Genomic DNA, 21172 nt, shown 5'->3' with positions numbered 1-21172 from the left:
TAATTTATTTTTATATACATTTCTTATTGTAATGTATAGTTTTTTATTATTATGCATTGCAGTGTACTGCTGCCACAAAACAACCAATTTCATGATATAAACCAGGGGTATTAAAGCTGATTCTGATTCAGATAAGCTTTCTGTCCAGGCGTCAACGGATCTACACTTGGTCTCCCCTGTGTGGAAAAGACCACATCTTAAGCAGCAAATACACTGAGCTAAACTGAAAGAATGTTTGGCACCTGAGAGAGTGGGAAGAACTGGTTTTACACCTCCTGTGGTCTATGATGTGTTGGATTTGTTAAAGGGATCTGAGGAGCATACCATAGGGTCAGAGTCATACAGCAGAGAAAAAGGCCCAAGAGCCCACCACAACGATGACCCTTCTATACTAACTCCATTTGTCAGTACTTGGCTAGTAGCCTTCTTCACTGTAGCAGTCCAAGTGCTCATCTGAATACCTCTTAAAGATCAGAGAGGCTTTCTGATTGTAATGACCTCCTCTCCACCCTCGCACATCTGCATTCTAAAAATCCACAGCCGAAGTTTCAAGCCCTAACAATTCAACCAAAAGCACTGCATATTTTCATCTCTCTCCATCTCAGAACAAAACCTGACCACTTTTTTATTCAGCTCTCCACACTAGTGGATTGCTGCTGTGGCTGCCCAATTGTTTTCTTACGCTTAGGCGATGTTAAAGAAATGCAGACGCTGCTGATTACAGAACACTTCCCTCGAATTCAAGAAACACCAGCAAAAGTGCTGGTAAATCAAGCCCAGCCCAAAAATTGCAGGGAAAAACACAAAATGAAAGATGAATTGAAAGGATTCTAGGAAGTGAGCCACATGTAGGCAACAGCCATACTCTGGAAGTAATAATTTAATGCAGCTGTTGTAACGTAATTGCAATGAGGGGCTTTATTACAGCCAGGGACAATACAATATGTTGCTGATAATCTTGGTTCAGTAAGGAAAGGCAGTGTGGCTGAAGATAACAAAGTTCTTTAGTGGTTTTTTTGGTTGCCGCACCCTGACCCTGCTGAAAGGAAACCTAACTCATTGTCCCTGCTCCTTCCTGCACCCACTGCACAATCTACTCTCAATTCATTTTGTAGTTTCACAGAACACACTGAGATTCGGCACCGCCCAAATCTGCCTCCATATGTCTGACAATTTGTAAGTCATGTGCTAATTATCTATGATCTCAGCCTTCCTTTGCCAGTAGCTGGCTTGAGTTTGTTTATTTAAAAAAAATTGCAGTGTTAACAATTGGTCCTTTTTAAGATTATTCTAGAGCCATTAGTTCATGCTTTCTGATGAAATAGGTTATAGATAATTTCTCTGAAAGGAATCCCTAACTACAGAGAGATATAAAAAAACAAGGAAGGCAGTACAGCAGGTTAATTTTTGAATACTGAGCATTCTCAGCCTAGGTTTCCAAGAATAACATAGCATCTGAACATGGTACCACACCCTAATATACATTAGTGTCATTAAAATGAATAGGGACTAAAAATCTTAAAAATGTGATATTTACATCTTGCATCGCTCAGTGGTTTAACAGGGGAAGGCTGCTTGGAATTTTTTGAGGCACATTACTGTCAGTCACAGCCAACTGGATGGTGTGCATAAGGCAGAAACAATAGAAATGATAGAATGCAGGCTTAGGCCATGGGGAATTCAGCCAGGATTCTGATCAAATCTCTGAAAAGAATGTGAAGGGTGCCATATAAATTCAAAGTTCTTACATAGCACTGAGTATTGCATTCAAATTATTTTGGCTCATAGAAATTCACATTTTAGAACCATGTTACTTTTGCTAAAGATAAAATAATTTATCAGATCTATTTCTGCCAAATTCATAGGTTCTGCAGCTTGTTCTATCATAGTACTGACTTTGCAATATTTGGAACATAGTACAGGTCAACCTTCATTAATCTGGCACCACTGGGACCTGAGGAGTGCCAGATTAGTGAAAATGCCAGATTACAGAAGGATCACATTAAGCAATAGCTAACCATCTCATCATATCTTTAAAGTATCATGTAAGTCAGTACAAGTTAGATAATAATAAAACAGAAATATTAAATGAGTAGCAAGTGAAATTTTAATAAGGTAATATATTGTACAGGCACAGGTGAAATAAAGCAGTGGTCCCAGCCTCTGGGCCGCCGACCGATACTGGGCCGCGAAGAATGCAGAGGTGCAGCGGTAGGCAGAACGCACCCAGCACATTTTTAAGAAAAAAAGCTGAAATAAACAAGCTAATTAATTAGGTGCCGCCCGGCTTGTAAATGTCGGCCCAGATCAGAGGCGACGCAATCGACAATTGCCTCTGATCTGGGCTGACATTTACGTGCCGGGCAGCACCTAATTGATTCACTTGTTTATTTCAGCTTTTTTCTTAAAGATATGCTGGGTGCGTTCTGACTACCACTGCACCGCTGCATTTTTCACAGCAACGTATTGGTCCGTGGCCCGGAGGTTGGGGACCACTGAAATAAAGGGTACAGGTAAATGTACAGGAATTAACTTTTACAGAAAAGTTGAGCACTTCCGCCTCTAAAGTGAGACGTTTAATATACCTTCAGGCAAAGTTACATGTCTGCGAGTGTGGGGTTGTCAGGATCATCAACATCTTCATTTTGAAAATGAATGAAGCAGCAGGAACTGGTGCTGAAACTGGTTGATGGCAGCACATCTGGGTGAGCAGAAGCTGATGGCACTGGATTTTCAAGTGTTAGCTCCCCTGTTGCACTTTTTCTAGCAATTTTTGAATATATCTTCCAATGTAAGCTGTTTCATATATTTTGGTCTCTCTCTGATTAGCTTATCCTGCAGCATATAAACAATCATTATTTCTTGCTCAGTTATAATGTTCACTACATAATGTACTGGTTGGGCACAGGAGTACATTCAGCCAGAGACTCATTCCACCGAGATGCAACACTGAGCGTCATAGGAAGTCATTCCTGCCTGTGGCCATCAAACTTTACAACTCCTCCCTTGGAGGGTCAGACACCCTGAGCCAATAGGCTGGTCCTGGACTTATTTCCTGGCATAATTTACATATTATTATTTAATTATTTATGGTTTTATATTGCTATATTTATACTCTATTCTTGGTTGGTGCAACTGTAATGAAACCCAATTTCCCTCGGGATCAATAAAGTATGACTATGACTATGACTATAAAACTTCATTACTCTAATCCTTCCAGCAATTCACCTGTCAATTTAATTAGCCTGTCAATCGAAAGTCTCTCTGCTAAACTTCCTCATCTTCATCATTGCTTTCTCCTCCAATATCTTCCTTCTCTGGATGTACAACCTTCTGCACAATTTCCAACTCAGTATAATGATGAACAGTAGGCTCATCCTCATCTATATTCATCCATTCTTCAACATTGTCATCATTGAACCTTGATGCAGGATCCTTGGCAGCAGGATTAGTTAGCTCTTGAGCAAAAGAAAGCAGTTCACGTATAATCTGTTTTTCCTTGGAAACTCTAAAGCCTGTAAAGTCATTTCCAGTGTCTTCACCAGGCAGACTCAAACATTAAACCTGGCCATAATCTATGCCAACCATTCTTCAGTGTGGATGGCTCTACAGACCTCCAAGTATTAGCAGCAAAGTAAATCATCTCTTTCATATTAAAATCCTTTATAAATTCCTTTACCAGTCTGCCAGTATTAACTGCACTCAAAAGGTGCCTCATAAACAGGGAACAATACTTTGACTTGTGAGACTGTAATATGCCATTGTCCAGGGGTTGAATTAATGACATACAGTTAGGTGGCAGGAAGATACCAAAAACATTTTTTTTACCCGGAGTTCTGCTTTCGGGTGTGCTGAACAGTTGTCAAAAACAAGCATTATCTTACAGTTGTGATGCAGGCCAACAGAGTCACAGTGAGCTCGTGCTTCGAGAACAAAATAATTTTCAAACCATTCTAGTGTGATGCTGGTTGTAATCCGTCCGTTTTTGTTAGCAGGGTAAATTACAGGAAACTGCGTCATACCTTTGAAGGCCCTGGGACGTAAACTTTTGCCAATGACCAGTAACTTACATCTGTAGGTTCCTGGAGTATTAGAGCAGCCTAGCAAAGTCACACGATCTCTCGATGCCTTATACCCTGTTGGTGATTCTGCATCTGCTGTTGTTAGTGTTCTTCTTGGTGTACATCTCCAATGCAAAGCAGTCTCATCAGCATTGTACACCTGCTCGGGGCTTAATTTTTCATCAGAGACTAACTTGGCGAACTGGTCAACAAACTCTGCTGCTGTTTCCCTGTCTGCTGAATGTTTTTCACCACACGGTACACCAAACTGTAAGCCATGAAGCTGCTTGAACTGATGAAGCCAGCCTTCACTATAGTCACACTCATAATCTAGTCCTAGTTCTTCATGAAACACTTTTGCTTGTCCTTCACCATATCTCCAGATAGTTCAACACCTTCACTTACAGGAAGATTAAACCACGTTGTCAGTACTTTATATAGTTCCGAACTTCTTCCTTCTTTCATTGTTTTTCTTATGCACATCTGTTTCTTTGAGCCACTATCAGCAAAAAAAATGTAGCAGTTTTTCTTTCTGTTTCTTGATATCATACACTGTGGAAGAGCCAATGTTGTAACACTTGCACAAGCTTCTCACCGATACACCACTGTCCAATTTTTTCAAGAGTTCAACCTTATCTTTAATGGATAATATGCAGTGTTTTCGCTTCTCAGCATGAGGTGCATTTCCTTTACTCACTGGGGCCATAATTGGGGCCAAAATAGAGCAAATATAACCATATAACAATTACAGCACGGAAACAGGCCATCTTGGCCCTTCTAGTCCGTGCCGAATGCTTACTCTCACTTAGTCCCACCAACCTGCACTCAGCCCGTAACCCTCCATTCCTTTTCTGTCCATATAGCTATCCAATTTTACTTTAAATGACAATACGAACCTGCCTCTACCACTTCTGCTGGAGGTTCATTCCACACAGCTACCACTCTCTGAGTAAAGAAGTTCCCCCTCATGTAACCCCAAATCTTTTGCCCCCTAACTCTCAACTCATGTCCTCTTGTTTGAATCTCCCCTACTCTCAATGGAAACTCTGTCTATCCCCCTCATAATTTTAAAATACCTCTATTAAGTCCTCCCTCAACCTTCTACGCTCCAAAGAATAAAGACCTAACTTTTTCAACCTTTCTCTGTAATTTAGGAGATGAAACCCAGGCAACATTTTAGTAAATCTCTGTACTCTCTCAATTTTATTGACATCTTTCCTATAATTCAGTGACCAGAACTGTACACAATACTCCAAATTTGGCCTTACAATTTCAACATTACATCCCAACTCCTATACTCAATGCTCTGATATATAAAGGCCAGCATACCAAAAGCTTTCTTCACCACCCTATCCACATGAGTTTCCACCTTCAGAGAACTATGCACCATTATTCCTAGATCCCTCTGTTCTACTGCATTATTCAATGCCCTACCATTTACCATGTATGTCCTATTTTGATTAGTCCTACCAAAATGTAGCACCTCACATTTATCAGCATTAAATTCCATCTGCCATCTTTCAGCCCACTCTTCTAACTGGTCTAAATCTTTCTGCAAGCTTTGAAAACCTACTTCATTATCCACAGCGCCATCTATCTTAGTATCATTTGCATACTTACTAATCCAATTTACCACCCCATCATCCAGATCATTAATGTATATGACAAATAACACTGGACCCAGTACAGATCCCTGAGGCACACTACTAGTCACCGGCCTCCAATCTGACAAACAGTTATGCACCACTACTCTCTGGCATCTCCCATCCAGCCACTGCTGAATCTATTTTACTACTTCAATATTAATAACTAATGATTGAACCTTCCTAACTAACCTTCTGTGTGGAACTTTGTCAAAGGCCTTACTGAAGTCCATATAGACAACATCCACTGCTTTACCCTCATCAACTTTCCTAGTAACCTCTTCAAAAAATTCAATAAGATTTGTCAAACATGACCTTCCACGCATAAATCCATGTTGACTGTTCCTAATCAGACCCTGTCTATCCAGATGATTATATATACCATCTCTAAGAATACTTTCCTGTCATGGTCCGGTCCGTGAAGTCTGTATTCTGGTTCACAGTCTGGTCCATCGACCCTTGCTCCAGGTTTTCCTGTCTACCCTGTTCCTGTTCTTGTTGAGCTCTAATTGAGGCAGCTGATTCCTGTTGGGGCTGGCTGCATAAATACCTTCAGAGACCAGGGTGTGGCTGCTGGATTGTTCTTGTCCTATTCCATGTATCCCTTCTCCTGCCTTCTGTTTCCTGGCCTGAAGCCCTGCCTTGTCTTGCCGGTAACTCTCGCCTCACCTGAAGCTCTCGTTTCGCCTTGCAATGCCTGAAGCCCTGCCTTGTCTTGCTGGTAACTCTCGCCTCACCTGAAATTCTGTCTCGCCTTGCATTGCCTGAAGCCTTGCCTTGTCTTGCTGGTAACTCTCACCTCGTCTCGCCTGCAGTCTTGTCCTGGAGCCTCCCTGTACCTAGCTCCCTTCCCGTCCCTTGCCTCCGCCCAGGTAAGTCAGGGTGTCTTGCCGTTCCCTGCGGTTGGTTCTGTCCCTTCCTGTCCCTTTCCTCCGTTGGGTAAGCCAGGCCGTATTGCCGTTACCTGCGGTTGGTTCTGTCCCTTGCCTCCGTCGGGTGGAGATCCACGCCCTGCCCAGGAAGAGCCTGCCTAGCCTCAAGCCTGAAGACTCCAGCCTCCTGCCTAGCCTCAAGCCTGAAGACTCCAGCCTCCTGCCTAGCCTCAAGCCTGAAGACTCCAGCCTCCTGCCTCCAGCCAAGCCTCGCCTCAAGTTTCTAGCCTCAAGCCTGAAGACCCCAGCCTCCTCCTTCCTGCCAAGCCTCGTCTCTAGCCTCTAGCCTCAAGCCTGAAGACCCCAGCCTCGTCCTGCCTGCCTGCCAAGCCTTGTCCTTGCCTAGTTCTGGGGTCTGAGCCAGAGGCAAGACCCAGGTACTGGGTCCTTGTCCAGTCTCTGGCTCGGAGTCCAAGCCTGGGCTCCTAGCTCTCTTGTCCAGTCCTGCTCCAGGTTCTAGGTTTTCCTGTCCATGTCCTTGCCATCACCCTATATCCTAGTCTTGTCCCTGGTACTTCAGTGTCTGTGTCTTGCACTTGGGTCTGTTCCCAGTCACCGCCTTATGACACTTTCTATCAGTTTACCCACCACTGACGTCAAACTCACAGGCCGATAATTGCTAGGTTTACTCTTAGAACCCTTTTTAAACAATTGAACAACATGAGCAATATGCCAATCCTCCGGCACCATCCTCGTTTCTAATGACATTTGAAATATTTCTGTCAGAGCCCCTGCTATTTCTACGCTAATTTCCCTCAAGGTCCTAGGGAATATCCTGTCAGGACCCGGAGACTTATCCACTTCTATATTCCTTAAAAGCGCCAGTACTTCCTCTTCTTTAATCATCATAGTTTCCATAACTTCCCTACCTGTTTCCCTTACCTTACAGAATTCAATATCCTTCTCCTTAGTGAATACCGAAGAAAAGAAAGTGTTCAAAATCTGATTCCCTCAGTGACCAATTTTATCCCTCACTATCCTTTTGCTATTAATATAACTGTAGAAACCCTTTGGATTTATTTTCACCTTACTTGCCAAAGCAACCTTGTATCTTCTTTTAGCTTTTCTAATTTCTTTCTTAAGATTCTTTTTACATTCTTTATATTCGTCAAGCACCTCATTTACTCCATGCTGCCTATATTTATGGTAGATTATCTCTCTTTTTCCGAACCAAGTTTCCAATATCCCTTGAAAACCATGGCTCTCTCAAACTTTTAACCTTCCCCTTCAACCTAACAGGAACATAAAGATTCTGTACCCTCAAAATTTCACCTTTAAATGACCTCCATTTCTCTATTACATCCTTTCCATAAAACAATTTGTCCCAATCCACTCCTTCTAAATCCTTTCGCATCTCCTCAAAGTTAGCCTTCCTCCAATCAAAAATCTCCACCCTGGGTCCAGACCTATCCTTCTCCATAATTATATTGAAACTAATAGCATTGTGATCACTGGACCCGAAGTGCTCCCCAACACAAAACTCCATCACCTGACCTATCTCATTCCCTAACAGGAGAGCCAACACTGCCCCTTCTCTAGTTGCTACCTCTATGTATTGCTGCAAAAAACTATCCTGCACACATTTTACAAACTCCAACCTCCAAATGATATTAATGAATGTAGGAAAACAAGCAGGAATCGCCTGACTGTGCTTACAAGAGCGGGCCAACACGTGAACAGATCTAGCGCAACCAAAACAATGTGCAGCCAATTGGTACAGTGGCCCAGGAAATTTGAAATTACAGTTGCGCGGAAAATTTGAAATCAGTGCTGGATTATCGAAGGTGCCGGGTTACAGGTAGTCAGATTAGTGAAGGTCGACCTGTACTTGTAGCCAGAGAGAGAGAACACGGAGCAAGAAGGACAGAAATAACCAGGTGTCCGTCTGCAGGAAACTGCATTCTTATGAACTTTCATGACGGCAGCCTTGGCTCAGTCACATGAAAATTACCACTCTCAGAAGAGTTTAAGAGAAGTGAGAATATGGAGAAAAGGAAATGAATAAGCATATATTAGAAAATACACTATTTTGAATTAATATTCCAGTGCACCCACTGTTATGTACTAAAATGATGCCAACACAAGGGTGTTAAAAACAACAGAACAGATTTTTCATGCTTTCTTGGGCAGAAAGATATGCCTTGGTCTACCTTTATCAAGGTTAAGCCTGGTCATAGTCCGCACATTGATCAGCTGGGGCAGGCTGGAAGTGCTTGGGGCAAGTTTGCCTAGGTGGAATGTCATAGAGTAGCTGGGTTGAGGGAGAGGCACTGGTACATTGCTTGGAGCATGGTCAGTCAACATTACAAACAGAGCTTCATGCATTATATTTCTAAGGTGTTATTGAATAACCAACACATTTTAATTAGGCAGGATATTAAAGACATTAACATATAGTGAGAAATACAATTGCAGATGTATAGTAGTGAAGCAAAGGAGACTGAAGAGTTTGTGACATTTTCTTATTGATTCCCACCACTGTCTGTAAGGAGCTTCTACGTTCCCCTGTAACTGTGCGTGATTCCTCCTGGTGCTCCAGTTTCCTCCCATGTTACAATTTACAAAGGCGTATGGTTAGGATTTGTTCATTTGTTATGTGCCGTGTCATATGACCATGACGATGTTTGTTCTTGGCAAATTTGTCCACATAAGTGGTTTGCTATTGCATTCTTCCGGGACTGTCTTTACAAGACCTGTGTTCCCAGCCATTATCAATGCTCTTCAGAGACTGTCTGCCTGGTGTCAGTGACAGCATATCCAGAAAGTGATTCGTACAAATTGCTCATATGACTATCCACCCAGCTGGTCCCATGGCTTCACGCGACACTGATTGGAGGTATAAGCAGGTGCTACAATATGCTCAAGGCTGACTTGCAGGCTGGCAGAGAGAAGGAGCGCCTTACACCTTATTTGGTAGAGACATATCCCTGCCCTGACGTCCACTGGTTAGGAGTAAGGTTAATAAATTTTAGGCAAGCTATGTTGGTGCAGGAAGTGAGGTGACAATGGCAGGCTGCCATCAACACAATCCATGCTGATATAGAGTCATAGAAAACTACAGCACAGAAACAGGCCATTCAGCCCATCTAGTCTGTGCCTAGTCCCATCAACCTGCACTGGGCCATATCCTTTCCATCCATGTACCCATCCAAACTGCTTTTAAACCATGAAATTGAAATCATGTCCACCATTTCAGCTGGCAGCTTATTCTACACTCTCACCATTCTCTGAGTGAAGAAGTTTCCCCTCATGTTCCCTTTAAACATTTCACTTTTCTGCCTTAACTCATGACCTCTATTTGTAGTCTCACCAAACCTTAGTGGGAAAAGCCTGCTGACATTTACCTTATCTCCACCTCTCATAATTTTGTATACCTCTATCAAATCTCCCCCCAATCTTCTACATTCAAGGGAATAATCTTCTAACCTATTCAATCTTGCTTTATAACTCAGGTCCTCCAGTCCCAGCAACATCCTTGTAAATTTTCTCTGTGCTCTTTCAATCTTATTTGCATCTTTTCTGACCAAAACTGCACACAATACCCCAAATTAGGCCTCACTAACATCTACACAACTTCAACATAATATCCCATCTCCTGTACTCAATTCTTTGATTTATGGAGGCCAATGTGCCAGAAGCTGTTTTTACGAACCTATCTAATGGTGATGCCACTTTCAATGAATTATGCAACTGTATTCCCTGATTCCTTTGTTCTACCACATTCCTCAGTGTCCTACTGCTCACTGTGTAAGACCTACCCTGGTTGGTCCTACCAAAGTGCAACACCTCACACTTGTCCGCATTAAATTCCATCTGGCATTTTTCAGCTCATTTTCCTGCTGGTCCAGATCCCGCTGCAAGCTTTGGTAGCCTTTCTTACTGTCCACTCCATCCCCAATTTTGGTGTCATCTGCAAATTTGCTGATCCAGTTAACCACATTATCATCCAGATTTACCACTCTCTGGTTTCTCCTGTAAATCCAATGTCTAATCCAATTTACTTCCATTTCTTGAATGCCAAGTGACAGAATCTTCTTGACCAACCTCCAATGCAGGACCTTGCCAAATACCTTACTGACGTCTGTGTAGACAGCATCCACTGCCTTGGCTTCATCGACTTTCCTGGTAACTTCCTTGAAAAACTCTATAAGATTGGTTAGACACGACCTACCACACACACGCAAAGCCATGCTGACTATCCCTGATCAGTCCCTGTCTATCCAAATACTCATATATCCAGTCCATTAGAATATCTTCCAATAATTTTCCCACAACTAATGGCTCACCAGCCTATAATGCCCTGGTTTATTCCTAGACAGTAGAACAACATTAGTTATCCTCGAATCCTCTGGTACCTCACCTGCTCTAAGGATAATTTAAATATCTCTGCTTGGGCCTTTGCAATTTCTGCACTTCCCTCTCACCGGGTCCAACAGAACACCTTGGGCACTTGGGATTTGTCCACCCTAATTTGCTTCAAGTCAGCAAACATCTCCACCTCTGTAATCTGTATAGGGTCCATGACCTCGTACTGATTTCCCTCACTTCTATAGACTCTGTGTCCATCTCCTGAGTAAATGCAGATGCAAAAAATCCATTTAAGATCTCCCCTGTATATCTTGACTCCACATAGATTACCATTCTGATCTTCCAGAGACCAATTTTGTGTGCATCTACTCGAAGCGTTATCGCAGGAAAGCAGCATGTTTCACCCAGAACATGCTTTCTTCTTGCTGCTGCCATCAGGAAGAAGGTAGAGAACTCATATCACCAATTTCAGTTATTGCCCCGCAACCATCAGGCTCTTTAACCAAAGGGGATAAATTAACTCAACTGCACTTGCTGCACCATTGAAATGTTCCCACAACCTGTGGACTCACTTTCAAGGACTCTTCATCTCATGTTCACTATATTGTAATAATTTATCATCACTATTTCTTTTTGTATTTTCATAGTTTGTTGTCTTTTACTGAACTCTTAGTTTGGGGCAGTCTTCCATTGATTCTGTTATGGTCATTATTGTATAATGGATTTATTGAGTATTCTCAAAAGAAAATGAATCTCAGGGCTGTATATGGTACATATGTACTTCGATAATAAATTTACTTTGGAACAGTACAGCACAGGAGAACAGTGAAATTTACTTTGAACTTTGAATTCCCAAGCCTCACCAAGCCCACTTTTTCCAGTGCCGTCACAAAGCATGGGGTTGAGCAGCACATTCCCACTACTGGCTGGCTGGTCCATGCCCTTGGGCATAGGCAGGACTCAGAAAAGCCGAACAGTGCAAAGGCTGAGTGTGATAACATGGAAATGCTTGGCACTGTACACAGGCCAATTAGCCCTTGGCTTTCACACCTCCATGTGGTCCCTAAACCCGATGTGGTTGCCATCCATGCAGCGATTACCGCCACGACAATGACATCACCACCCTCAATCATTTACCTGATGCCCTATATTCAGGACTTTTTGGCACTTTTAGCCAGAAAGATATTTTTTTCTAAAGTGGACTTAATCAGGGGCTACCATCTGTGTACACTGAAGATGTTCCCAAAACTGCTGTTATAACCCTGTCTGGCCTACTTAAGTTTCAGTACAATCCATTTGGGCTAAAATATACAGCACAGACTTTCCAGTGACTAATGCACTCTGTGTGAAAAGACTTGGATTTTCTTTTTGTTAACCTGGACAACATACTTGTCGCAGCGCATCCAAAACTGAACACATCATATCTCTGCTCATTTTTGAACACTTGAGCCAATATTAGCTAATTATTAACCCTGATAAATGCTATTTTGGGTTGTCTACTATTGACTTCCTTGGCCGCTGCATCTCCATAGGAGATGCGACACCCCTGTCATCAAAAGTTGTTGCTATCGTGGACTTTCCATTGCCCCGCACTACCAAAGCACTGCAAGAGTTTTTAGGTATGATGAATTTCTATCACCAGTTTCGTTCCACAAGCTCCTGAACTTATGCCCTCCTTCTGTAGTGCTCTTAAAAGCAGTTACCCTGATCACATGTGTGAGTGGTCAGCGGACATGACCAGAGCATTTGATGACCCCAAACGAGTTCTTCCGAACGTGATCCTACTGGGGCACCTGCTCCCCACGTCACCTATAGCCATCACTACTGACACCTCAGACAATAGTGTCTGTGGGTGCTGTGCTGTGATCGAAGATGTGTCACAGCCACTCACCTTCTTCAGCCAGCAGCCCCACACCCACCCCCACCCGGAGAGGTAATACACCACATTCGACTACAGTTTCTTGGTCTCATCTGGCCATCTGCCATTTTTGGTTTCTAATGGAGGGTTGGCATTTCAGTGTTTGGTGATCTCATGCAAGCAATGGCTAAAATGTCAGACTCTTGGTTTGCACAGCAGCAACACCACCTGGCCTACATTTCAGAATTCACGACTGACATACAGCATATCAAAGGGAAAAATAACGCTGTGGCTGATTGTCTCTGCCCACCATCGATGCCCCAACACTTTGGGGTTGACTATGCTGATATGGCAGCTGACCAAACTACTGATCCAGAGGTCCAGGCTTACAGGACAGCAGCCACGGGCCTGCGGTTGGCTGACGTCAAGTTCAGGGATGCAAGTGTTTCCCTCCTGCGTGATGTCTCAAGTGGTCGCCCTTGCCCCATAGTGTCTGCCAACTAGAGGCATATTGTTTTTAACTCCATTCACAGCCTCTGGAATCCGGGCGGGAAGGATTGCTTTAAAGTCCGTGTGGCATGGCCTTAGGAAGGATGTGCGAGACTGAAGTGCAGCCTGTGCTGTGTGTCAGCGGACGAAAATAATCCATCACGTTTGGCACCACTGGCACCTTTCAAGACTCACAATGCCTGTTTTGGTGAAATCTGGGTGTGAGGGGATGGGAACTGTGGAGGGTAAAGTAATGGGTGACAGATGACACATATTGTTCATAATTCACAAACACCATCGAGCTGTTGTGTTGACTTTAAGAGATGGAGTCTGACGTAATGACGCCAGTGTAAGGTGATTGTCTTTGGTTTGTTCATAATGGAAGTAAGTAGCTGCGGCATTTTTAAGCACATAAAATGACTCTTGCATAGCTAATTCACAAAATCCTACAAGAGTATATGTGAAATTTGTTGCTTAGCAGTAAAATTACTATGAGTACAATAAGAACTATATAATAAAATAAATAATTAGTGCAAAAAGAGAGCAAATAGTGAGGTAGTGTACGTGGGCTCATGGACCATTCAGAAATTTGATGGGAGAGGGGAAGAAACTGTTCCTAAAAAGTTGAGTGTGCATCTTCTTGATGACATCATGTGACATTAACCAGAGATTTTCTCATCAAGTTTCAGTTCCAAAGCAGATCTCATTGTATTATTGTTCATGCTTGAAGATGAGTTCCAATAAGCAATGAATACACTGCCTTGATCTCAAGGGAGTACTTGATCAACTACGGCCAAAGAAACTTTGCATATCAGGTCATTAGGTTCAGGGGAAAAACCCACAACGACAGGAGTGATATCTGACCCAAGGGAAGATGGTTATGATTGGCAGAGGGCAGTCACTCAGCTGTGGCTATAGGATTTTCTCAGGGAAGACATCTACATTAATGCTTCCTCTGGAATGGGTGCTTCGAAGAATTATATTGCATTTAGTTACAACTGCAAATCTTTCGATACTGAAGCATCCGAAGATATCCAACGGCATTACTCAAATCTGATTTATATTTGAATGAAAAATAGAATATTTACACATAATAGGCACCTTGAAGAAATCACATCTTCAATCTGAGAGCACAGCCCCAGGTTGATTGAGGAAAAGGCTATTTGAGGATAAAGACTTCAGATCTGCCCTGCTCTGCTATCTGTATCTGAGACTTGGAGCCCTACAGCTGGTATACCTAGGCTTTGCAACTTTGCTACCAATGGCACCTCCACAAACTCCTCCAAATTCACTGAAAGGACTAGTGAACTAATGTTATTGCCCTCTTGCGGGCTAATGTGTTCAGTACTGGGAGCTGACATATACTCAGGTAGCTAAGCTCTGCAGGGCACGTTGCTTGCATACTTGATTCCCAAAACCGGCAGCACATTGTCTACAAGCTGCCAATGGAAGAGATCAAGGGAGGAAAAGATTCAAGAGATGAGAACTTCTGCAGATCCTGGAAATCTTGTGCAACGCATATAAAATGCTGGAGGAACTCAGCAGATCAGACAGGATCTGTGTAGGGAAATAAACAGTCAATGTTTTGGGACAATACCCTTGGAAGAGAATCAATGATGTGCCTCTTTATAAAAAAAATAAAACATCCCCATTGTCTTCTAGCATTACCGGCCCATAATGCTCAAAGTGGAGAGGCAGCGTTCAGGATAGTATTGTGAATGACAATACTGAGAGCACACAGAAACCCTGCATTAGAGGTGGAAGGAATAACTCAGATTAATACTTGCCGGATCTGACGGCAACACATGTGCCATTAGTAGAAGAATTTGTGCTTCCCAATTTGACTTCATTAACCATGTCTGATGCACAAAACCAGAATGGAATTAGGTCATCCTCAATGCTGAGGGACATCTATGAAGAAAGGGGAAAAGAAGTTGTTTTGTGCCAGGCACCAACATCTCTCAAGTCTGTGCATTCTGGGGAGATGCTACATTTCATTGCACTCACCCTCTCGTGCAAGTCCATGGTGAGATGATGTGAATAGTTTCACCTACCTGTTCTAAGATGTTTACTTGTAAAGGCTATAACATTTCAAACAGCATCAACTCCAAAGTCTAGCTCCTGAGCTAAGTGCAATCATTTAATACCAATCAAAGCAGCAAAGGAAGTCTGTCCAACAAAAAAATATAGCTCACTTTGTCATATGCCATGTTAGCAGCATGAGTACCTGATCAGAGTTCAAAGTTCAATTTATTATCCAAATATATATACATACAACCTTATACAAACTTGAGATTTATTTTCTTGTGGTCATTCACAAAGAAACTCCATAGAATCAATGAAAAACTGCACACAAGATAGACAAACAACCAATTTGCAAAAGACAACTGTGCAAATACAATAAAAGCCAAAATAATAATAATAATAAGTAAATATGCTACAAATATTGAGAACATGAGATGAAGAGTCCTTGAAAGTGAGTCCATAGTTTGTGGGAACAGTTCAGTGTTGAGTTGAGTGAAGTTATCCCCTCTGGTTCAAGGACCTGATGGCTGATAGTTAATAACTGTTCCTGAGCCTGGTGGTGTGGGTCCTGAGGCTCCTGTACCTCCTTCCTGATGGCAGCAGCAAAAAGAGAGCATGACCTGGATATTGGGGGTCTTTGAGGCTTTCCTGTGACAGTGCTCTGTATAGATGTGGTCAATGGGGGAGGGGGGGGAGAGGGGGGATATGGCCCAATGGAATGAGCCATATCCACCACTTCTGTAGGCTTTTACATTCAAGGGCATTGTGTTTCCGTACCAGCCCATGATGCAAACAGTCAATGCACTCTCCACCGCACATCTATAGAAGTTTGTCAAAGTTTTAGATGACATGCTGCTTCTTTGCAAACTTCTAAGAAAGTAGAGGTTCTGTTGTACTTTCTTTGTAATGGCACTTTATGAGCTGGACCCAGGACAGATCCTCTGAAATGATAACACTGAGGAATTTAAAGTTGCTGATCCTCTCCACCTCTGATCCCGCACTGAAGACTGGGTCATGGATCTCCAGTTTCCTCCTCCTGTAGTCAATAACTAGTTCCTTGGTCTTGCTGACATTGAGTGAGAGGTTGTTGTTATGACACCATTCAGCGAGATTTTCAGTCTCCCTACTATGTGCTGATTCATCACCACCTTTGATTCGGGCAACAACAGTGGTGTCAGGAAATTTGAATATGGCTTTGGAGCTGTGCTTAGCCTCACAGTCATAAGTGCAATGCAGGTGGAGCAGGGGGATAAGCACACAGCTTTGTGGTGCAGCTGTCCTGATGGAGATAGTGGAGCAAATGTTCCCAACTGAACTGACTGGGATCTGCAAGTGAGGAGATCGAGGATCCAGTTGCACAATGGAGGTATTGAAGCCTAGGTCTTGGATCTTATTGACTAGTTTTGAGGGAATGATAGTATTGAATACTGAACTGCAGTCAGTGTAAAGCATCCTGGTGTATGCACCTTTGCTGTCCAGATGTTCCAGGGTTGAGTGAAGAGCCAATCAAATGGCACCTGCTGTTCACTTGTTGTGACAGTAGACAAACTGGAGCAAGTCCAGGCCACTCCTCAGGCAGGAGTTGATATGCTTCATCACCAGCCTCGCAAAGCACTTCATCACAGCGGATTAAGTGCTGTTGGACGATAGTTCATTGAAGCAGATTACCACGTTCTTCTTGGGCATCAGTATATTGAAGCCTGTTTGAACCTCGGACTGCCGAAGTGAGAGGTTAAATATATTTATGAAAACTCCTGCCAGTTGGCCAGTACAGGTCTTCAGTACTCGGCCAGGTAACCCATCTGGGCCAGATGTGTTCTGGAAGGTCGCCCCCCTCCCCCCCCCGAAGGATGCTCTCACATTGGCCTCAGAGACTGAAATCACAGGGTTGTCAGGGGCTGTGGGAGTTTGTGAAGGTGCCTCCATGATTTATCAGTCAAATGAGCATAAAAGGCATTGAGCTCACTGGGGAGGGAAACCTTGTTGTCACATATGCTACTTGTTTTTACTTTGCAGGAGGAGATAGCATTCAATCCACAGCTTTCAAGCACACTCCTGTGATTGCAGTTTGGCCAGGAAATGCCACGTCACATGTGAGATGGCTTTCTGGAGAGTGTACCTGGACCTTTTGTACTTTACTTGCTCACCAGACCTGAACACCACTGATCTGGCCCTCAGCAGATTGCGGGTCTCTTAAAGTTAACTTCTGGGCCAGACTGCTGCAGATGAGTTGAGTGACTTTTGACTTAATGTCACCCAATGAACTCAATGAGCAGGATTCTACAGCCAGAGAAGATTGTTATTCACTGGACACTGATTTTTGAAATTGAGGTTTCAAGAACTTCAGGGAAAAACTTATCTCTGCTCAGCAAACTACCTATGCCCATAAAGAGCCCCTCCTGTTTAAGGACTTTCTTACATCAAGCCCTACCTATAGTAGAAACTACACATATCAAGTCCTACCTACACTGACTCACTTACATTAAGCTCATCTATCTCATGCCCCATCCACCACTGACCAACCCAAAGCATGATCCACCCACAAGCCCTCCCAATGAGCTTTAACCATAACACGTTCCACAAGCAATAATCTCTGACTACAACAAGCCTTACTCTCCTTTGGACAATCCACATCTCTAATCAACTGTCAAACCCTATCACCTAGCGGGAGGGGAGATGGGAGGCTGGAGCCAAAGGTATGGAGGAGGAAGGCAAGAGAAAAGAGGGAGGAGTGCGCAGAGAGGGAAGACATGTCTGGTTGGGAGGGAGGGATGAAGATAGAAAAGAATTGAGAAAAGAGTGAATGTGGAGGAGGAGGGACAGTGAAAGGAGTAATAGTAAGGAGAAATAATAGGTGGAGGACAAGGAACAATGGCTGCCAGAACAAGATTAATAACAACAGACTGAATCTTATGTCTGATCTACAGCGATGGTCACCCATATTTTGTGTTAAGTACTAAAATAATTGTGGTACTAAATTAGTGTTCCTTTCTGTGATCTCCAAGGAAGAAAACTTGACCAAATAATAGTAAAAGTGGAGCTTGCAAAGATAATGACTGAGACTGACTTACTAAGGAAATAAGTAGATGATCTCCATGGTTAAGTCCTCAGTTGCAGAGGGGGATAAAGAGGTAAATTGTGGAACATTGGCTACAATGATCCAATTGCCATTGATTTCCTAAGATGACTGCAAGGAACCAGATTCCATCCACCTCCTGGATGAAAAAAAATCCTGCTCAGATCCACTCTCAACCTCTTGCACATTATTCTAAACCTATGCCCTCTACTTTTAGATTGCCCTGCTATGTGGAAAAGTTTCCAACTTTCTACCTAATCTTTTGATGGATATTCACTTTCCCGGACCCAAGAGCCTTATTGCTAATCTCAGCTTCCATCATAGCAGCATGACCTTTCCAAAGGGTCAAAGTTGTTTGTGACAAACTTTAACTTATAGCCAATGTTCCTTGCCCAGCTTCTTGTTGTAAGCAAGAACCAGCTTTCTGTTTTTAATTTAAATTGAAAGCAATAATCAGTCTGAAGTTAAAAGGACAGCTTTGCAGACAAACAGCACTGTCTACAGAACACAGGCTGCTGGCCCACAGACTGCTCAAGAGGTATGGTTTACAAAATGAAGTGACCATGAGATATTTTGGTCTGCATCAGCTAAATACAAGACAAAGATGATGTTACATCAAACATCAAACAAGGCAACTACAGCTAAGTTATTTGCACCATTGTGATAGAGATCAAGGAAGGTTCCAGACCAAACCTATTTTGTCACTTAACACATTAAACATGGTCACAAATCAAACATGATCAATCAATAGTTGGAATATGTGTGTACTCAGAGAATCAGCTCTTACAGCATTAATTTTGGGTGTCTGGTATTTCTGTCCTCAGAAACTCTTAGAATAGCTGAGTGAATTACTTTGTCCCGGCAAAGGTATCTGAAAGGCATCACCTGCAAATAATGTCAACTAGTAGCAAAACAGTATAAACATTAGAAAGCATTGGGGATTGTTAGGAATGACAAGAAGAATGAAAGAAAGATGGGGTGACAGAAAGAAGAACTGGAATTCATTCCACAAACTTCAGTTTCTGCAACTGGTAACTCATTCATTGGCAACTCATTGGTATGTTCTTTTAGTTCATTAAGAATTGTACCTGTGTTTGGAAGTCCTTTGTAATGTATAGATCTTCTGGATATTGGAAAACTTCTATAAATCAAGAGTTTTAAATGTGTATTAAGAACAGTATAAATATTAGGAAGCTTTGGGGATTGTTAGGAATGGCAAGGAGAATGACTGAAGATGGGGTGACAGAAAAAAGAACTGGAATTTATTCCTTAACCTTTGATCTCTGTGACAGATGACTCATGCATCTGCAAATATGTGCTAAGAACTATTTATTTAAATTTAAATGTGTATCATTACAAATAAAATAAACTGTATTTAAACTACCTCATTAGCTGGAAATATCTCCTCCTTGGCACTGAGTGGGGGACCCACCACTCAAATCATGTTCATTGGCAGCTAGACTTTTCCACAGAAATGAGATAGGGAAGTAAGCTAGTCTTTGAAAAGCAGGTTGACATAGGTGAAGGTACCCGTAGATACCTATAGACGAGGGGTGATTGATAAGTTCGTGGCCTAAGGTAGACGGAGATGAGTTTTTAACTTCAAACTTTCTGCATAACCACTCAAAGGGTTGAACTGCATGTGCATGTAACGAGAGCTGTATAACTCTTCTTCTACCCTAGGCTACGAACTTATCAATCACCCCATGCTGTGGACACTTCCTGGAGGTCCAAGATCCGCTGGACTAAGTGTGTAAATGTAGGAGGGAACTATGTTGAAAAATAAACGTGCTAGGTTTTCTAAAATTGCCTTCTTCTACCTTAGGCCACGAACTTGTCAATCACCCCTCATAGGATAAGGCTTAAAATCTCCTTTTGAGTTTAGGGCTTTGCTGACAGTGAGCCCAACACCATCACAATTTATGTCCTTTGTATCTTTGTTTATCACTATTAGGTCTTTCATCAGCCTCTTTTTCTCCAACAAAAACAAGTCCTGACTATCCAGTTTCTTCGCCTTCATCTCAGACAACCCTGGTGAATCTCCAATGCAGTTACATCCTTCCCACACTTTGGTGACCAGAACTGCACTCTAACAGCAACTCCAATAATGTTTTATGATGTGTATTATCATCTGCCTGTTTTTACTGTATATTCTATGCCTGGGAAATGGAAGTAAGTATCCTGTATATTCTGCCTGGTTAGTCTGGAACCTTATGGCATAAACAATGAACTCACCAATTTCAGGTAGCGTGCTCCCACTTGGCCCCTTTCTCTCTCCTTCTAATCTACCTGAGCCCTCTCTCACACTCTTTTCAAACCCACACCCCAGGTTCTGTCACTCAATTTCTTTCCCCTCCTGCCCATCATCTGCAGACTGGTTCCCCTACTGTTCGCATGTGGCCACCCCCCCCCCTTCCCTTATCCACTTACCACCTTCTTTTCCTAATCTGCACTCCCTTTTTGCCTCCATTTAACACTTTAAAGTTTACATTGCTCGATCCACCCTCGGTTCCCCACCTGCCTCCACTACTAATCAACCCTTCCTCACCTGGATCCACCTATCGCTTTCCAGTCTTACTGCTATCTCCCATCTCCTCTCTCACTGCAGATGAAGGGTCTCGACCCAAAACCCCCATTTCTCTCCAGGATGCTGCCTGGCCCACTAAATTCCCCCACCTTTCGTTTTTGCTCCGGATCTGCAGTCTCTTATTCTGTAAGCTTTCTTCACCACCTTTCCAGCTGTGCCGCCACCTTCAGGACTTTGTGCACCGAGTCTCCTG

General features: G+C 42.8%; 1 long non-coding RNA gene across 1 annotated transcript in view; it reads left to right on the top strand.

Annotated features, from left to right (window-relative positions):
- The window catches only part of LOC140205951 (uncharacterized), a 60713-nt gene extending 40156 nt beyond the window's left edge, over positions 1–20557 (top strand). Inside the window, exon 3 of the long non-coding RNA XR_011888016.1 lies at positions 20347–20557. This is a non-coding gene — a long non-coding RNA (uncharacterized lncRNA). The remainder of the gene's footprint in view (positions 1–20346) is intronic.
- The last annotated feature ends 615 nt before the right edge of the window (positions 20558–21172 follow it).

Source organism: Mobula birostris, chromosome 12, assembly GCF_030028105.1.
Source record: "Mobula birostris isolate sMobBir1 chromosome 12, sMobBir1.hap1, whole genome shotgun sequence".
NCBI classification, from domain to species: domain Eukaryota; kingdom Metazoa; phylum Chordata; class Chondrichthyes; order Myliobatiformes; family Myliobatidae; genus Mobula; species Mobula birostris.
This window is presented reverse-complemented; position numbering and strand designations above follow the sequence as displayed.